This window comes from Panulirus ornatus, chromosome 62 (assembly GCF_036320965.1).
Source record: "Panulirus ornatus isolate Po-2019 chromosome 62, ASM3632096v1, whole genome shotgun sequence".
Classification (NCBI taxonomy): Eukaryota; Metazoa; Arthropoda; class Malacostraca; order Decapoda; family Palinuridae; genus Panulirus; species Panulirus ornatus.
In genome coordinates, this window is record NC_092285.1 from 8,465,132 (window position 1) to 8,472,905 (window position 7,774).

General features: G+C 42.8%; 1 protein-coding gene across 1 annotated transcript in view; it reads left to right on the forward strand.

Moving 5' to 3' along the window:
* Positions 1-5,512: 5,512 nt before the first annotated feature.
* Positions 5,513-7,774, forward strand: part of LOC139745700 (cell adhesion molecule 2-like) — a 292,179-nt gene continuing 289,917 nt past the window's right edge. Inside the window, exon 1 of the mRNA XM_071656137.1 lies at positions 5,513-7,774. This exon is cut by the window's right edge and continues 151 nt beyond it. The gene's annotated coding sequence lies outside the window, so the exon portion shown is untranslated.

Below are 7,774 nucleotides of genomic sequence, written 5' to 3' on the forward strand. Positions count from 1 at the left end.
TCTCGCCGGATCAGAAGTACGGGAAGGGACGGAGAGGAACGAACCGTTCGCCCACCTCGCGAATGGACTGAGGTAAGTCATCGCATGTGTCGAACTGTTACTGGAGGGAGGAGGGTATTAACTGGATTGGCATACCATGTGAGGATCGATTACAGTTGCGATTTAACCCATTAATTTGACAGATGATGTAAGGTTCCACATGTGGGACCCCCAAAAAAGCAAAACAAAACACGGTGAGCCAATCATATTACTAGAGTGAGGATGATAAGTCTTTTTCATTGGTCGATGTGCGTTTCGAATTAAGTCCACTTGGAGCTTTGAGACATCCATTCTGTAAGCGATCATTTTGCCAAGATAAAGTACTTTTAAGTACATAAAGTATGATAATGACACATGAGAAAGTACTTTTAAGTACATAAAGTATGATAATGACACATGAGTGTACATTGTCACACACACTGACTCGTACAGCGTACTCGTGCTGTAGTAACTCATAATGAATATGATCAATCTTGATTGTATTATCATGCGAGATCATACGTATCATACGCTGGATATGAGGAAGAGGATGATGAATTTGCCTTTAAGAAAAAGGGGATCTATTTACTGTTATCAGGAAGGACACGATAAGGGCAAGATTGTGGTAAAACTTATCTATGTCGGGGAAGGGTCAAGGGGTAGGTGATGGGGTGCCCTTTGGAAAGGTCAAGGAAACAAGTGTTCAGTTAGCTGCGAATCACTGTTGTATCCACGGAAGAAAAAGAAAAAAGTTCAGTCAGTTACAAATAATAATCACTATATATATATTCCTATGATTCCGAGGGGAAATGAAACACGATAATTTCCCAAGTGCACTTTCGTGTAATAATCACATCATCAGGGGAGACACAAGAGAGAAATATTAGTCACTTGATTACAAGGAAGAGACGTAGCTAGGACGCCATTTGGTAAATGAGTGACTATCCAGATATTATTATTATTATTATTATTATACTTTGTCGCTGTCTCCCGCGTTTGCGAGCTAGCGCAAGGAAACAGACGAAAGAAATGGCCCCCCCCATACACTTGTATATACATACGGCCACACACGCAAATATACATACCTACACAGCTTTCCATGGTTTACCCCAGACGCTTCACATGCCTTGATTCAATCCACTGACAGCACGTCAACCCCGGTATACCACATCGCTCCAATTCACTCTATTCCTTGCCCTCCTTTCACCCTCCTGCATGTTCAGGCCCCGATCACACAATCTTTTTCACTCCATCTTTCCACCTCCAATTTGGTCTCCCTCTTCTCCTCGTTCCCTCCACCTCCGACACATATATCCTCTTGGTCAATCTTTCCTCACTCATTCTCTCCATGTGCCCAAACCACTTCAAAACACCCTCTTCTGCTCTCTCAACCACGCTCTTTTTATTTCCACACATCTCTCTTACCCTTACGTTACTCACTCGATCAAACCACCTCACACCACACATTGTCCTCAAACATCTCATTTCCAGCACATCCATCCTCCTGCGCACAACTCTATCCATAGCCCACGCCTCGCAACCATACAACATTGTTGGAACCACTATTCCTTCAAACATACCCATTTTTGCTTTCCGAGATAATGTTCTCGACTTCCACACATTCTTCAAGGCCCCCAGAATTTTCGCCCCCCCCCACCCTATGATCCACTTCCGCTTCCATGGTTCCATCCGCTGCCAGATCCACTCCCAGATATCTAAAACACTTCACTTCCTCCAGTTTTTCTCCATTCAAACTCGCCTCCCAATTGACTTGACCCTCAACCCTACTGTACCTAATAACCTTGCTCTTATTCACATTTATATATATATATATATATATATATATATATATATATATATATATATATATATATATATATATATTTATTCCTATGAGTCCACGGGGAAAATGAAACACGAAAAGTTCCCAAGTATGTTTTGGACAATCACATGTTTACCAAATGGCGTCCTAGCTTCGTCTCTTCGATGTATATCAACTGACAGTTATATTTCTCTCTTGTGTCTCCCCTGATGTGATTATTACACGAAAGTGCACTTGGGAACTTTTCGTGTTTCATTTGCCCCGTGGACTCGTAGGAATATCTTGATCACGCGCAAAATTGTGATCCTTTCCAATATATATATATATATATATATATATATATATATATATATATATATATATATATTTGAAAATTTGCCTGAAAGTCGGATTATAAAACACTCGGAAAAAAAATAAATATATATATTTATGCGTAAACATAACTGCCAAAGTGAAGCTCGTTTATGTTTATTTCGTCTGGTTATCATATACCCATTTACACCAACAGCCTCTGTGATTTATATGACTTCATCAACATCCCAGCCTTTATTTGCGGTTATTATCATAGAGACACGGTTTACGATGCATGATAACGATATGGATGATAGAACTAATGATGAAGATAACTCAGTTATCACTCGGTTATAAGTTAGTTTTACACTCCTGGTTTTGGACATTTATATTATCCTGAGTGTCCGATATTTCCATTGGGTTGAGAGGCTATATCACGTGTATGTATATATATATATATATATATATATATATATATATATAGATATATAGATATATATTGGACCTCCCTGTTGTAACAGTCAGTGTTGCTGACCATGGCGCAATTTTACGGGCTCGCGCCCGCTTAGGTTCGGATCTTGGTTGCGGCAGTCGATTTGCAGTCAGCCCAGCCGTTCATCCTCCCCTTAGGGCATGTTGATAAACAGAGAAGGGGGCCAAGTGAGGATACTCCCTCCAAGGCCCAGTCTTCTGCTCTTAACGCAACGTTGCTAACGTGGGAAATGACGAATATATATATATATATATATATATATATATATATATATATATATTTATATATATTTATATATATATATATATATATATATTTATATATATATATATATATATATATATATATATATATATATATATATATATTTATATATATATATATATATATATTAAGAGGGGTAGCATCAAGAATAAATAACACAGCCTTGTTGGGAAAAATCCTCACTTGGCTCCTCGCTCTGTTCTTTCTCTTGGAAAGTAATACAGGAAGGGAGGATTTCCAGCCCCCTCGCTCCCTCCCCTCTTAAGTCGCTTTCTACGACCCGCAGGGAATACGTGGGCGGGTTTGTATCTTCCCCTTATCTTTTTGTGTGTTTATCTAACGCCTGTGACCCGTGTCTTTTGATAAAGTCTGGTGTTCCATTTTCACCCTCAAAACAGCTCTCGTTAGTCCTCTTTGGCATATCTTTAACATACCCGTAGCACCTGGCATGGAAGTTGGGGGGGCGCGGGGCCCGTAGGGCCTTTTTGACTGTAACTGAAGCCTTTGTAATGGTGGAAAAGGGGGGGAAAAAAAAGGGGACATGAATGAACAGGCGGGGTGTACGCACACACCCCGAGGGAATTCTCTGTACATTGTGAAGTGAAATCTATACTGCAATTTGGAGTATCAGGGAAACGATTCCCGGCTCTGACAGTAACAAACTGGAGGGCGCAAAAGAGAGGGAAAAAAATATATATATATATTAAACCGGCGCCACGCATCGTCAGGTGTGTATAAATCAAGCAGATCAGAATTCGGGTTCTTGGTTGGAATGCACCCGTTTGAGGTTGGAGGAGGAGGAGGTGGGTGTAACCTGATTTGCCCTACGTTCAAATTCGTCTGCAAAGATATAGATAAGGAGAGAAGCCAATAGGAAAGATTGGGCTTATTATTTTTGGTGGTGTTTGTGATGTGGGGTGTCTGTGTCACCGTCTGGTTCATCGGGGTTTGGATTGATGGAAGCTCTTAAAGCACCCTTTTTCCGAAAGGAAGGCTGCATGGTTCGGGCGCGCCTCAGTGAGAAGCGACAAGAAATTATTTGTGGGGAACATGACAATGCCATTATGTATCTCTGGATTTTGACAACAGATTGTTGATTTATTATTTTGAGCTTTAGGTCCGTCCACGATTAGGGTCGAAAAGGCCGCCAACGTCAATTGTTAGGGTCGTTTAAGCCGCCAGCGTCAAGTTTTATAAGTAACATTCGAACTATCTTTTGAACACCTTCAGGTGGTCCAAGATATAATCCAAGAGGTCGGGTTATTCAGCGTGACGAACCCAGTTCGAAGACGTCCGCTTCGTCGCCCCCTTTTTTGTTGATAGATTCGCTTGGTCTTCTCCTCCTCCTACTCTGTCTCAGGCCCTTGTCTGGTGACGGTCAGTCGTCGTCTGGGACCCATGCCGGGACGTCCCAAGACATGGAGGAGGAGGAGGAAGGGGAAAGACACGGGACTGAATGACTGGCAGGAAGTGGGGCAGTAAGAGACGAGTGGATGAGAGATGGTGCCGTCAAGATGAACTGGCCCAAAGCACTTGAAGAATGACTAAAGACTTAATACGACTCGAGAGGTGTCGCAAGACCCTGGGGACGAAGCTTTAGCTGGCTAAAGGCTTTTGTGGTCGGGATTGAAGTGTCTTGAGCTTTTCGTGGCTGAGAGAGAGAGAGAGAGAGAGAGAGAGAGAGAGAGAGAGAGAGAGAGAGAGAGAGAGAGAGAGAGAGACTAGTGGCTCAAGCTTTTTGTGTGTGTGTGTGTGTGTGTGGCTGAAGCTTTTTTTCAGCAAGCTGGAGAGCTGTGATGGCCATTGGGACCACAGACTAGACGAAGGCATTGAGGAACTCCCGGTTACCATAAGGTGTCCAAGACCAGAACTCTCTTGGAGATCGATGGTCGCTCTTGAGTTCGATGCCTCGCACATCGAAGTAAAGTTCCCCTCACCGCTGAAGGAGTCAGAACAAGTGAATATAAATAAATGAAAGACGTTGGAGCAAGAACTCGAAGTGGACCTTTTTATTTTTTTTATTTTTTGCAGATGCCTGGAGAAGGCTTTTAAATTACTTCCTATCACAAAACTACATATCGAAAAGAAACTGTTCCAAATGTCTTCTTTCGAAGTCTCGCGAGACAACACGGAGCAAAAAAAAGGACTACACTTTATATTCTTTTTTTCCTCATTCTCCTTCCTCTTGTCCTCGTGAAACAGACGGCGTCTCAGAAGAACGTGAATACATTTCCGTGGGTCGTAATTGACGTGGGCGGAGAGATGGCCGCTTCCTGTTGCGTTGGCGACCCGTTCAATTTCGCTCGCCAAAGAAACGGGGAAACAACGGAGGATTCGTTGATCCATTGTGGACGGGGTCAAAAAATCTCTCTCGATCCCCCCAAATCTCAAACTCTTGGAATCTCTCTTTTTTTTTAAACTTCCTTCTTATGGACGGCACAGAAGCTGCACTGCTTCCAGGAGAAGGATATATTTATATATATATATATATATATCTATATATATATCCTTCCAAACTGCCTTTTTTTTTTCTTAATATGATCTAGTGACGTTTGGCAACTGCTTGACTGAAGCTGGGTTAAGGGGAAGCGTAACGGCGGGACCCAACAGTTGGTCCTCGGCTCTCAGTGGGGACGGGCTGCTTCGCGCGCCACTCCCGACACCCAGACGTCCGACCGTGTTGCAGAGGGATGACGGAAACCCGAAGGAAAATAGAACGCTGACGCAAAGATACATGTATATATTTTTTCATATATATTTTTGTGATGGATTAAGGCCTATTGTCGACTGACGTCGTGTGGTGAACTTTAGTGTCGTCCCTTCTCCAATACACAAGAAACGAAGTTGGTAAAGTTTTGCTCATGCCAATTACGTGAAAGCGAAGGATGGAATTAAAAGTGTCCATTGATATGTTAATAGATGGGACCATTTAACCATTACTTAGACTTATATAAGTCAAGTTGGGGCTCGGAGACGGAACTTATAAGTATATGAATGATGTATACAGAGGATTTGGACATGGAGATGAAACTGAATACGGATGTTCTGATGTTTTAATGAAGTTGAAGAAGAAAGGTTTAGAAAACGAAGAATTGTGTTTGACGGGACTGTTCGTGTCAGCGATGACGTACATACGAATTGTACATAACGAATCTACGAGTGAAAGTGTGATGATATACTAATAGGTATTATGAGGAAAGAGAATTATCAATTTTAATATCTTGATTAGGTTAGAATCTATAAATCGCCAGCGGTCGTATAGAATTTTTTTGTGTGGATAGAAATTATTATTCATAGAAATTTTCTGTCTATAAACAGAGGTCATATACATTGGTAGGCAAAATGTGTGATTATTTATGATGAAAGAGTACTTAGAAATGTATATATATATATATATATATATATATATAAATCTATATAAAGAGGTCGTATTCGTCGTGGACAGAATGTGTCATTGCTTACATTGAAAGGAAATTGGATGTGTATAAATTTATATACATTTCGTCGTGGACAGTGTATTACTTATAAAGTGAACTGGAAATATAGACGTAATCTCGGGACTCATTATAATTCGTTCATAAGGAGAAAGTGTTGATTACCTCCAATGTTGATAGAGAATTAGATCCATATAGACGTACGTATAGATAGAACTCTGAAATACTTCAATCCAAACGGGTCATGCCTATTGTATACCGGCATTTGTAATGCAAGGGGTTCGACACCCTCTGTGTACGTGTTGTATCTGCCCATCCCCTCCCTCCTTCCCTCCACCACCCCCGCAGCGCTCGAAAATTGGGATATATATGTATATAAAATGACGAAACGGGAGAACAACAGGGACGCATCCTTGGGTAACGAACGCCTTCGTGTGTACCACGAGAGGCGAAGCTGTGGGGGAGCCGACGGGAAGTGAATGGCACTGTTATGTTCCATCTGCTGTAGCCATTGCTAACAGTGAGTGAGTGAGAGAGGACGCCTAACCTGTTATCCTAAGCGATAGACGAGTGTCTATAGAGTGACGATAGACGGGCCCACCCGGGGGATATCCGGCAGAGGCCAGATGATATCGCTCGAGAGGAGTTGATCCCAGGATGGCTTAGTTGCCGTCGAGAAGGGTAAGTGGTGTGTGGGGGAAATTTCATAAAGATCGATGCGAGCCTCTTTAGGAAGGAGCGTCTTGCGGAAGGGAGACAAAGGGCCGGAGGTTGTGACTCTGTGTCGTGCTTTACAAGCCGACGAGACGACACCACCCACTCTCCACCTCCCACTCCTCGTCCAACTTCGAAGTGCTGGAAGCAAAAGCCATTGGGAATATGGAGCAGAGTTTGATTTCGTGACCCGTCTCTCGCTCTCTCTCTCCCACCCATCCGCCCCCCCCCCCCCACACACACACAGCCAGCGTCCATATCTGATGTCCCAAAGGCTATGGGATGCAATGGAAGGATCCCAGTCTCTTAGTTCCTCCGGTACGAGAGAGTAGAAATCTCTTAGTTCCTCCGGTACCAGAGAGCTCTTACTTTCCCAAAGGAGACAAAGTTCTTAGTTCCTTTGGTACCAAAGGCCAGGAAGCTCTTAAACCCTCCGGTACCACTGACCAGAAAGTTCTTAGTTCCTCCGGTACCAAAGATCAGAAAGGTCTTAGTTCCTCTGGTACCAAAGGCCATAAAGCTCTTAAACCCTCCGTAACCAGTGACCAGAAAGGTCTTAGTTCCTCCGGTACCAAAGACCAGAAAACTTTCAAACCCTCCGAAACCAGTGACCAGAAAGGTCTTAGTTCCTCCGGTACCAAAGACCAGAAAGCTCCTAAAACCCTCCGGAACCAGTGACCAGAAAGGAAACGACGATAAAAGCATTCCGGTTCGCCGCGTCAGCAAAAGGAGTTCGAT